This window comes from Macaca nemestrina, chromosome 15, assembly GCF_043159975.1.
Source record: "Macaca nemestrina isolate mMacNem1 chromosome 15, mMacNem.hap1, whole genome shotgun sequence".
NCBI classification, from domain to species: domain Eukaryota; kingdom Metazoa; phylum Chordata; class Mammalia; order Primates; family Cercopithecidae; genus Macaca; species Macaca nemestrina.
This window is the reverse complement of record NC_092139.1, coordinates 37,710,257-37,722,837: the sequence shown is the minus strand read 5'-3', so window position 1 is coordinate 37,722,837 and position 12,581 is coordinate 37,710,257. Positions and strand designations below refer to the sequence as shown.

Here is a 12,581-nt window from a genome sequence, read left to right as displayed (position 1 = left end):
GCTTGTAGGGCACGCAAAAACACTAAACGGTCGATGGACAAGGTCTGTCTGGCGTAGTTCTAACCGGGAACAGCGCCAGCGGGCGGTGCCGCACCAGGCCTGGCCAGGGGGCGCCGCGCCTGCGCACTGCAGACTCTGAAGTCACCGAACCCTCCGCGGGGTGGGCGGGGCGGGGGGGCGCTGCCCGGGCATCCGGGTCCCTCACCCCGCCCCCGCTGCATGAATGAGAGGCGCGGCGCCCGCCCCTCCCCCGCCGGGCCCGCCCCTCACGAGGGGCCGCAGCGCTCAGTCAGCCGCTGCCACCTCAGCCGCGCTGTGTCCGGACAGACACTCGCCGCCTGCAGCCCGCCACCCGCCGCCCGCCGCCTGCAGCCCGCCACCCGCAACCTGCCGCCCGCCGCAGGGCGCTGACGGTCCCGCAAGTCTGCCGCTGCAGCCGGCGCACCCGAGTAAGTGAGCGAGCGAGGGCGGGGGCGCCGCGGGCCGCCGCCCCCGGGCTGGGGTTTGGGGGACTGAGCCGGTCCGGGTTCGGGATGCTGAGGAGACAGCGGGCCCGCGCCCCTCTCCCACACACACACTCTCGGGGCGTCTGGGCGGGCCGGGCGCGGTGCGCAGGGGTGAGGCGGTGGCTCCAGGCTGAGGAGGGACGCGGAGGAGGGTCCGGCGCGGCCCCGGGACCGGAGGGTGAGTCCCGCACAAAGGGCGGAGCGGGGCTGTCACCGGGAGGTCACGGAGGGAAGGTGCGCGGGCCCCCGCACGTCCTGTTCGCCGAAGCCCTGGCATCGGATCCCCGGGCGTGGGAGGCGGCTGGGATGAGCTGGGAGGCGAAGAGGAGGATGGCGAGGACGCTGTCTCCGCGTTGGTGGTGGGTGCGTGCCTTGGGGGGTGCGGCGTGGCAGTGTTTTCCTGGTCCCCGTCCACTCCTCCCCTTTCTTTGTGGCGCTTGTCTCGTGCCCCGTTGTCACAGTGTGCATGGCAGTGGTCGGGGTGGAGACCTCTCCCCTCGGCTTACTCATTAATGAAAGTCACCATCTGTGGACAGGGGGCCTGTGTGCTTCCACAGGCCGGAAAATTAAGGACCCTCCTTTGTTTCTGGAGACCTAATGGTGTGTGTGTGTGTTTGTGTGTGCGCATGCAAGTGAAAGGGACATCTATGAAATGAGAGAATCAGATTGTCAAAAAGGGTATGAGGAAAAGGGGAGGGGATATAACTTCATCACACCTTTACCCAATTCTCTGATGTTGTTTCAGTTTTTTCTCACTGTAAAACCAGCGGGTTTTATTCATTGGAAATGTGCATCTGAATTCTCATATATCTGTGTTTCTAGAATACTTTGCCTTTTTGAGCTTAGTTAATGGTAAGATTCTCATGTCTGTCTACATAGGAATACTCCAACGTATAGGACACTGCTTTCTGGGTTTAGTTCATTGATAATTTGTCAGAATGCTCGTAACCATGTCTATAGGAATACTCCAATATATCTAGGACACCGTTTTCTCCGCTCCTGAATACAGGCAGATTTTGTTTCTTTCTGCCTGTCTGTGTTAATAAGAAGGTGGTCCAGCAGGTTCTCTCTACCTCCTTGCTTTTTTTTTTTTTTCTTAAAGCTCTGGCAGAGGGTTTTATTGCATATTACCCTGGCATGCGCCCTTGCTTTGATGTGAATTTTCCTGTGTTCTGTTGTCTGGTTGTACAGCCCAGCTCAATGGCTCCTCTTACAGGACTACTGGAAAACAGAACACCTTTTTTCATTGTCCTCATCCTCAGAGAGAGAAGGAAGCTCTGTAGGTTCCCACAAACGTTGACTCTGTCAGACTCCCTGCCTGACTTTGTTGTGTTGGTTAAGTTATGAAGAGTTGCAGTTGATGTAGACCAGTTAAAAAGAGGCTATTGGGATAGCACCAGCTCTTCCTTGCTATTTTGTTTTTAAAACAAATTATATGAATTTTGCAAGATAGTTGTTAACTCTGGTTGCATGATGATTTTCAGTTTCTTTTTTACCCATATGCTTTTACAGGGTGTTGGAAAATTAGCCAAACTCAGTTACAAGAAATACACCTCCAAGATATTTTTATTATGGGCCGAATGCAGTGGCTCACACCTGTCATCCCAGCACTTTGGGAGGCCGAGGTGGGTGGATCACCAGAGGTCAGAAGTTTAAGACCAGCCTGGCCAACATGGTGAAACCCTATCTCTACTAAAAAAATACAAAAAATTAGCTGGGCGTGGTGGCAGGCCCCTGTAATTCCAGCTACTCCGGAGGCCGAGGAAGGAGAATCGCTTGAACCCCGGGAGGCGGAGGTTGCAGTGAGCCTAGATCGCACCATTGCATTCCAGCCTGGGCGACAAGAGCGAAACTCCGTCTGAAAAAAAAAAAAAGAAAGAAAGAAAGAAAGAAAAAGATATTTTTATTATGATCTTTGGATTCAAAATAGCGGTTTTAAAAAATTAAGAGGCGCTTATATTCGATAATATGAATAATTGTATGAGTTCTGTTTAAGAGTCTCTTTAATATTTTTAAAAATCACATGTATTTTAATTCCTAGTAGTTTTCAGTGAAAATGAAATGTAAACTAAGCAGTCTTCCACAGCATCTGTTTATGTATATTCCCTCTGTTTAAAACATTTGCTTTTAATTTGAAGGGGAAATTTTCCATGGTTGGATCAGGATACATTATTCTTGGTAAAATTCTTACCACGTTCAAATTCTTTTTTTGTAAGAGTGAAAAAAAAATTAATGAAAGTTGATTTTTCATTTGGGGAAGTTTTGGTTTTATGATGCATGATTTAAATAAAATCTCAATATAAATTAATTTAATTCAGATAAGTTAATTTAAAACAAGAGCTTTTATGAAGGAAATATGAAGCAGGAGAAAAAAGCAAGAGCTTTATTAACTAAAGAAGCAACCCAATGCATTTATAAACTGCCTGTCTTGACTGCATAAGACATTTTCTAGGAGTCTCCTTAAAACAAACCATAAGGGGAAGTCTTAGATAAACAGAGTAGTATAACCGGAATTATCACTGAAATAGGCTTGCACAGTATCGCAATTTCATGGAAGCTTAATTTTGCAAGAGTGACTTAGCTATTTTTAATATCAACAAAGGAACCTAAACACAGCCTGGCCTTGTTATTCAGCATTCTGTTAATCAAAATATTTGCCAACCCATAGTTTAGCATTCTGTAGTATGATGATTGAAGAAAAATTCTAAACAAACTTTTAGATGATTAAAATAGATACAGTAATGTTAAATGCTGTTTTAGTAGTAAATGTTTTTTCATTAGAATAGTAATATGTTGGTGATGGTAAGAGCATATATGGTAACACTTTGTTAACTAGGATCTATTATCTTCCCAATAATGTCTCATCATAAAAAGTAATTTCTTTTTCCATTGAGCATTCTCTATCAATAATTGCTTTTTTGTTTTTTGGGAGTTTTTATTTTTATTTTTTGAGATGGAGTCTTGCCCTGTTCCCCAGGCTGCAGTGCAGTGGTGTGATCTCGGCTCACTGCAACCTCTGTCTCCCAGGTTCAAGCGATTCTCCTGCCTCAGCCTCCCCAGTTGCTGGGATTACAGTCACCTGCCACCATACCTGGCTAATTTTTTTTTGTATTTTTGGTGGAGGCGGAGTTTTGTCATGTTGGCCAGACTGGTCTTGAGCTCCTGGCCTCAAACCATCTGCCTGCCTTGGCCTCCCAAAGTGCTATGATTATAGGTGTGAGCCACCGCGCCTGGCCAATAATTGTTTATTGTTTTAAATGGGAGTTTATTCTAAGATCAGTAATAACGTTATTACAATGTGTTAGCTTGAATCATACAAAATTGCCATGTTTTAGACTGAGAAAAATTCAAAATCAGCAGTCTTACATAGTTCAACCACTCTCAACTCTTACCGGTTTCTTTTGGTATTTACCTTTATACTTATTTCATTTTTAATGTTTATACTGCTATTTCTTAGCTTTTCACTTTTGGATATTATCTGTGGAGTTCTATTTTGGAAGTTGAAGACTTAACTGTCTCACACAACTGTCCTTCCATTTCCCACTCATACTTGACAGTTAGGTCGGTATTCAGTATTTGTATGACTGACAGTGTACCTATTATTCACAGATGAGCCACGTAGGGTACTATTACTGTGTTTTCTTCATGAACAACTTTTGTTGCTCCTAAATTAAATAATTGCCTCTTTTGCTTGTTTGGTTTTCATTTGCTGAGTTTTCTTTGTATCGGTCACTAATTCATCCAAACTCTATGACAAAACTGTTTATCTTTGAATATTCTCAGGTAACCACTCACTTTCATTTCTTTTCCCCAGGAGATGGTCCTGCTGGAGCCCCCTCTCTCCTATTCCAGTCTGGACTGGTTTGCTCCCTGGACTACTGCATAGCCATCATCCTGGGACTTCCCTTTGTCATCATCTTGGGAATTCCCTTTGCCTTCCTCCTGTTAGGTCTTCTATTTCCTGGACCCTGTGTCTTCCTTGTTCTTGAGTAGCTTCCTGAGAAAGGGTACATACAAAATCTGAAATTCCTTCCTGAATTCAGAAGTTACATGTCTGGAAATGCCTTCATTTTACCTTCATACTTGAATGGTAGTTTAGGTTGGTGTTAAAATCTGGATTGAAAATTAATGTCACTGTTTTGAAGACATTGTTCCATTAGCTTCCAGTGTCATTATTGAGAAGTCCAATGTCATTTTAATCCCCATTCCCTTTTTCTTCCCACTCTGGAAGATTTTAGGATCTTCAGTTTATCCCTGGTGTTCCTGACATTTCATGATGTACTTTGGAATAGTTATTTTTCTTTCCTTTTGCTTGTGGGGTAGATTGTATTTTCCAAAAATGGCTGTACATGTATGTGTATGCACACTCCCCTCCATCTCACCCAATATGCTATTATTTGTGTTGTTGTTCATGCCTCCATCAAACAGTGGGGTCTTTGTTTCCTCCTCTTAAACCTGTGCAAACATGAATTCTCCCCCGAACGTTTTGGGTCTTGAGCTTTGTGTTTTAAGAGCACAGTTGCAAGATCAAGAGCATGCACCTGGCACTGCTAGGTGCCCAGAGCCATCAGGCCAGCATCTCTGCTCCCATTTGCCTTGTGACCACTGTTCAGGCATTGAGGTTAAGCGCTGTAGATGTGTATGTATTCATTGAGAGAGGGGATTAAGTTTTTTTTACTTTTAAATGAAATCATCAGTGAAAATATCAGTTGACATCAGAGAGAGTTTCTTTCAAGCAGTGAAATGAACGAACATTAAGGCTGTCAGGTGCAGTTTTTAAAAATCCACCTTAGGAAATGACAGAGCTATTCAAGACCAAAAAAGAAACTATCTTGAGCTTCATGATTAAATATGTCATTACTAAATGTAACAAATAATATTGTTTGCAAGAATTTCTGTGATGAGAACATGGAAGCAAAAGGAGCTGCATAGATCACAGCTTGATAGAACATTGTCAGTATTTTTGTGTTTATCTCATGGATGCTTATTATTATTATTATTATTTTGAGATAGAGACTCATGCTGTTGCCTAGGCTGGAGTACAGTGGCTCAATCTCGGCTCACTACAACCTCCGCCTCCCAGGTTCAAGCGATTCTCCTGCCTCAGCCTCCAGAGTAGCTGGGACTACAGGCGTGTGCCACCATGTCCAGCTAATTTTTGTATTTCTAGTAGAAACAGGGTTTCACTCTGTTGGTCAGGCTGGTCTTGAACTCCTGACCTCGTGATCCACCCACCCCGGCCTCCCAAAGTGCTGGGATTACAGGCGTGAGCCACCATATCTGGCCTTTTTTGTTTGTTTGTTTGAGACAGGGTCTTACTCTGTCACCCAGGCTGGAGTACAGTGGCATGATCTTGGCTCACTCCAACCTCTGCCTCCCAGGTTCAAGCGATTCTCCTGCCTCAGCCTCCCCAGTTGCTGGGATTACAGGTGCCTGCCACCATGCCTGGCTAATTTGGATACATATTTTTAAAACATCCTTTGTTTACACTTTAAAAATTTTAAAATTAAAAATCCTTTTTCTCTATTTGTAGCTGCTTTATCATTCACTTGGCTTTTCAATGACACCACCCAAGTGGCTGGATATTACAAGAGAACTTCAGATTCATGACCAAAAATCTGAAGTAGGCACTCAGCACTGCCCGACAAAGCTACCATTGATTCCTAATAAGATCTTTTTGCCTATCACTATTTCATAACTTCTCTCCACTCCTTAAACTCATCAGCAACCCACCCCTCCTACTCAGATGAGCTGACCTCATAATTCATTGAGGGTTTAGGAGATATCGGACAGAAACCACTCATCTTGCCCCCAACCAAATCTAGAAGTCTGCCTTCCTTAGACCCATGTTTTCTGTCTCCTATGGGAGGCAAGTTCCCCTCTCTGCTGTTTCCCTCCTCACATCTTCTATACCTCATGCTCCCTCATATCTCACAGCTTCTGCATTTGTGCCCTCTCTCTTGCATCGTCAGCAACTCTCCAGGGGGCTATCCATGTCAGCATACACACATGCTGTGATGTTACCCATCTTTAAAATCAGAATAGTAAGCTTCAGCAAAAAACTTTTCCCTGACCCTCCTCTATCCCTTTCTGTTTACCTACATGGTTAAGTCTCTCAAAAGAGAAGGTTACGTTTCTTCCCTACCTCCTCTATAGTATGTACTACCCTCTGAAATTCTGTTGGTTAGTAATTTTTGTGTGACTTACCCTCAATAGAAGGTCAGCTCCAGGAAGGCAAGGACCTCGTCTGTCCTGTTCACCACTCTGTCCCCTAGGACAGCAGGTGGCACAAGTATCTACTCAATATATGGGCAAAAGAGGCACAACTGACCTGGTAAAATAGCTTTTGATTTTTAAAAATTTCTAACAAGAGAATCCATGTTTTTTTAATTACTCACCATTTTTTGCTACACTTAAGAGTTGAAAAAATTATGAAGAGTATATTAATGATCGAATTTTGCCCTATGTTACATTTCATTCTTTCATAAGTATGACTTAATATTGGCAGTCTTGGACCGGGCGCGGTGGCTCATGCCTGTAATCCGAGCACTTTGGGAGGCAGAGGTGGGTGGATCATGAGGTCAGGAGTTCAAGACCAGCCTGGCCAAGATGGTGAAACCCCATCTTACTAAAAATACAAAAAATTAACTGGGCATGGTGGCGGGTGCCTGTAATCCCAGTTACTCGGGAGGCTGAGACACAGAATTGCTTGAACCCGGGAGGCGGAGGTTGCAGTGAGCCAAGATCGTGCCATTGCACTCCAACCTGGGCAACAGAGCAAGACTCTGTCTCAAAAAAAAAATATATATATATATATGTATGCAGTCTTGCACCTGGACTCTGGCATCAGACTGCTTGGAGTTGAATTCCAGCTCTTTCACTTTTTGGTATGTGACCTCCAGCAGGTTTCCTAACCTCTCTCTTTCTTCATTTGTAATGTGGATAATAATAGTTCCTACCTCATGTGTTTGTTTTGTGTTCCAAATGAGATAATACGTAAAATGCTAAACTCAGTACTTGTCTTGGGAGTAAACTCAATGAAAAATAATAGTAATTATAGCCTCCTGCAGTTTATAATATTTGACTCTGACTTGGTCTCTAGTATTTTTGTTCAAAATACTGTATCTCCTCGGGTATATGGGCTATCAGTATGATGATTCAGCTGTTCTTGGTTTTGTGTGGGGGGTGTGTGTGTGTGTGTATGTGTGTGTTGGTTTTTAAGAGAGAGAATCTCATTCTGTCATCCAGGCTGGAGTGCAGTGGTATGATCTCCAACTCACTGCAGCCTTAACCTCTGGGGCTCAAGCAGTCCTTCCACCTCAACCTCCCAAGTAGCGGCAACCACAGGCACACACCAGCATGCCAGACTAATTTTTTTGTTTGTTTTTTTGTAGAGACAGGGTCTTACTATGTTGCCCAGGCTGGTCTCCAACTCCTGGGCTCAAGTGACCCTCCCAGGACCTCCCAAAGTGCTGGGATTACAGGCGGGAGCCACCGTGCCCAGCCAATAAATCATTTTGATCAGCTGATAAAATATTTGTATTTCAAGCCAAGTCCTGTTCTTTGTTTATTTGGTTTTCTCAGAGGTGAGGTTCTTTCTTCATGTTATTCCACGTTAAGTTTTCTTATTTCTGGAAATGAAGCTTTAAAAACACCCAATATATCGTCAACAGACTTTTTTTTTTTTTAAGTAACTATAAGTGTTCTTTTCACCTACTAGCTAGCTGGGAAGGTAAATATATGTAGCAGTACAAAGTATGTTCTGAGGACCACATAAAAAGTACAGATAGGCTCTGTAGGAGTTCAGACTGGGGAGAGTCAGGTACTTCTAACCCTAAGGGATTCCTGCAGCTTTTCTGCATGTTAAGTAGTCTGTTTTAGCTTATTCTCTTATTCTTTGTCTTGGTTTTTATTTTGAAAGTTTGCTTAATAATCATGGGAATATTTCAGATTTAAAAATACAAAATATATAAGTTAAAATTGAGAACAATTTTTAGATGTAGAAACTGTTTCTTGAAGTAATTGACTTAGCATTTGCTCTGCCTCTTTCTTTTCTTATCTAGGTAGGTAGTGGGGACTCCTTCAATTATCTGAGCAATTCAGACCTCAGAATGTAGTGTTGGGTAAATTGAGAGTTCTAAAAGAATGCCAGATGGTTTGAAAGGAACTGTGAGCATTCCAGCTAGTGTAGTCCTTTGAAAGTCAGTTGGCAGAGCCTCCTCTGCTCTGAAGGTAGGAACCAGACACTTTGTTCCATGCCAGCTGGCCCAGGAGTAGCTGGCCAGTGGCCTGGCTTTTGGCTGGCCACTCTTGGGAAAGCTGGCCTGGGCCCTCCATGTGCCCTAAGGACAGTCTGATACCAGAGAGTTGCTCTAGCCCTCCATAGTACCCCAGGGAGTTGGAGGAAGCCTGCAGTAGCAAGAGAAAGGAAACTGCTTTTTAGATAACGTTACAAGTGAACCTCGTGTTACAAATTTACTCTAGAAAAGTTTAATGTAATTTGAATTTTTATGGATTCACTACTGTTAGGTGTATTAAAGTTGCAATGAACTGTAGTGAATGTTTTTATATTGTAAGTAACTTCCAGGTTACCTGCTTTCAAAGTTCCAGTTTTTATTTGTCGACTTTTCTTAAAGTGAGGTTTGTCTGTTCCTTTTCTTGTCATCTTCTAAAGTTTTAGTCATTTGAATTAGGAAAATTTTTCCATCTTGTCGTAAAGCTTGCTCCTGTATAAACCATAGATTTTTTTTTTTTTTTTTTTTTTTGAGACGGAGTCTTTGGAGTCTTGCTCTGTTGCCCAGGCTGGAGTGCAGTGGTGCTCTTTCTGCTCACTGCAACCTCTGCCTCCTGGGTTCAAGCGATTCTCCTGCCTCAGCCTCCTGGGTAGCTAGAATTACAGGCATGCGCCACCACACTCAGCTAATTTTTGTATTTTAGTAGAGACAGGGTTTCACCATGTTGGCCAACCTGTCTTGAACTCCTGACCTCAAGTGATCTACCCTCCTCGGCCTCCTAGAGTGCGGGGATTACAAGTGTGAGCCACTACACCTGGCCATAAACCACAGACTTCTATAGAAGGTTAATTATGTATGTAGTCTTAGCTCGTCTCTCATTTTGATGGTACTTACATTTTCCCAATTAGACAGGTGCTTGTATCAGATAGTTTTTCACTTCCTTCAGCAAATTTAATATCATAATTGTTTAACTGACAACAGAAGAAGTGCAGATATCATACGGCAAGAATAATGAGCATTCTGTTCATTTGATGAGTGTTTATTGAATTCTTAAAATTAATAGCTTCACTGTATCAGTATGCTTTATGTTGCCTTAATTTTTTTTTTTTCACATTTGGAGATTGAATGGTGCTGCAGTATCTGTTAAGTTTGTTAAGTTCATCTCAGCAAACCAAAAAAAATTATAGCTACCTGTATCTCTTTATTGTTCCTTCCCAAATCTAAGCATGTGAAATTATGCTCAGTGATATAAATTTGAAATAGAACCTAGATATTATATCTAAATAGTCTCTTTATCTTGGACTGAATGAAAAAAGTTGACAGATAATGAAACATCAAATTATGAGCTAATGTAGTTTGTGGGAAATGGGTGGGAAGGGAAATCAAAGGTGTAGGCTTTCATTCATTTTCTTTAGCATGAAACAAAACTTCTTCAGAAATGTGTTGGACATCTCATGCATGGCTATAATTAAATAAAGGCTTTTGTTCAAACTTGTCGATTATCTCTGTAAACAGGACAGATGGAATTTTTGGGGTAGTAAGATTTTTTTTTTTTTTCCTTAAATCACAGAACAGAATATCAATAGCCAGGGGCAATATTGTACTTAGAAAATCATCTTTCATATTGGTTAACCTATACTAAAAAGCTTCTATGCCAGTAGCTTTAAATATATTGCCTATTTACTGCTTACAGCAATCCTCAAAGAGTTGTTTATGGATGACAAACTACAGATCAAAGAAGTAACCTGTTCAGGTTTACAAGTTCAGGGTCCAGTTTTGAACCTAGGCCTTCATCTTCTAGAGCCTGTCACAGTTGATGTTACCAACTTTTCACAAGAATACAGTCTCTTTACTGTTCAGATGTTATCCTGTACTGGCACCTCTGGAGGGCTATTGATAAGGGAAGTGCAGAGATCTTTGCAGAGAATAGCTGGAGAATAAGAAGAGATTTGGGGGGGAATCTATATTTTTTAAATCTCTTCTGATGCTCCTGAAGAACTACTGCAGTAAATAAAAATGACTTGTCAGAATCAGATGAAGCAAAGGGGGTTTATTAGTTTCCTAACATTGCTGTAACACAATTACTATGAACTTAGTGGCTTAAAACAACAGAAAGTTGTTCTTTCACAGTTCTGGAGGTAGAAGTCCAAAATCAAGGTGTCAGCAGGGATGCTGTGCTCCCTCCAAAGACTCTAGAGGGGAATCCTTCTTTGCCTCCTTCAGGTTTTGGTGATTCCACACATTCCAATCTCTGCTTCTGTCTTCACATGGTCTTCTCTTTGTCTCCTACAAAGACACTTGCCATTGGATCTAGAATCCATCCAAATAATCCAAAATGCTCTCATCTCCAGATCCTTAAATTATATCTGCAAAGATCCCCCTTTTTTTTTTCATAAATGAAGTCAGTTCAAATAAAGTCACGTTCACAGATTCCTTGTGTTAAGAAATGGAAATATCTCTTTGAGGGCCACCTTTCAATCCACTAAAGAGAGTAAGATTTTTCCTTGGTAATAATTTTTACTTTGATTACTGTGTCACATAGAATCCAAGATTAGACAAGTATTCAGCAGACCATGATACAAAGTGTGGAAAGATACTGGCAGTATAGAAAGACAGAAGATTGAAGTTCAGGGGAAGGTTTATGGGATCAAGGCAGCTTTCATGGAGGTTGTATTGCTTGAGGTACATTATGAAGGATGGACAAAATTTTATCAGATAGTTGGGGATAGCCTGGGATGTGCAGATAGTGGAAGTATCAAGAACAAAGATAGGGAGTCATCTTCAGGGAACCATAACTAATGCATTTGACTGAAGTCTGGTATTTAGAGAAATAGTGGGGAATGAGGATGAAAAGTTCGGGCCAATTCATGGGAGGCCTTTAGCGTTGAGCTGGTGAATTTGTACTTGGTTTAGAGTTGCTTATCCGTAAGAATGCTATATTGTAAGAGTTTCTGGCCAGGCTTGGTGGCTCACGCCTGGAATCCCAACACTTTGGAAGGCCGAGGTGGGCAGATCACCTCGATCAGGAGTTTGAGACCAGCCTGTCCAACATGGCGAAACCCTGACTCTACTAAAAATTACAAAAATTAGCCAGGTGTGGTGGCACATCCCTGTAATCCCAGCTATTTGGGAGGCTGAGTCAGGAGAATCTCTTGAACTCAGGAGGCAGAGGTTGCAGTGAGCCGAGATCGCGCCATTGCACTCCAGCCTGGGCAACAGAGCGAGACTCTGTCTCAGAAAAAAAAAAGTTTCTAACAGGGGCCCTCAAAACAATGATAAAACCCTTTGAAATAAATATGTAGATTTTGTTTCAAAATAGATTTTTCAGAAGATTCCATAACCCTAAGAAAAGGTTAAGAACTACTGCTCTAATTTAAAATGAAATGTTTTATGCTTTGAAGATGTTTCTGGAAAACTATTGATTTTCTCTTCTGTTTACTTTGAATTGCTTGGAAGATAATTTGAAAATTGACCTCCAAAGAAACTTAGCGCTGTCTGTGGAATATATTGTAAATTTTGTATATTAAAAGTTAAAATACTATTTCAGAAGGGATGTGAAGGAGGCCCTGGATTCTTAGAAAATGATTACACAAAAAGAAAAATTCTGGGCCGGACGTGGTGGCTCATGCCTGTAATCCCAGCACTTTGGGAGGCCAAGGTGGGTAGATCATGAGGTCAGGAGTTCAAGACCAGCCTGTCCAAGATGGTGAAAACCCGTCTCTACAAAAATTAGCCGGGCGCAGCAGCAGGCACCTGTAATCCCAGTTACTCGGGAGGCTGAGGCAGGAGAATCACTTAAACCCGAGCCGCAGAGGTTGCAGTGAGCTGAGATCATGCCACT

General features: G+C 42.6%; 1 protein-coding gene across 4 annotated transcripts in view; it reads left to right on the top strand.

Moving 5' to 3' along the window:
• The first annotated feature begins 254 nt into the window (after positions 1-254).
• The window catches only part of LOC105481574 (ring finger protein 24), a 91,850-nt gene continuing 79,523 nt past the window's right edge, over positions 255-12,581 (top strand). The window contains exon 1 of one of the 4 annotated variants that reach the window (XM_011741232.3): positions 255-449. The gene's annotated coding sequence lies outside the window, so the exon portion shown is untranslated. Of the gene's footprint in view, positions 450-482; positions 685-761; positions 870-12,581 lie in introns of those variants that run through there. The other 3 variants (XM_011741233.3, XM_011741234.3, XM_011741235.3) reach the window with 3 other exon arrangements.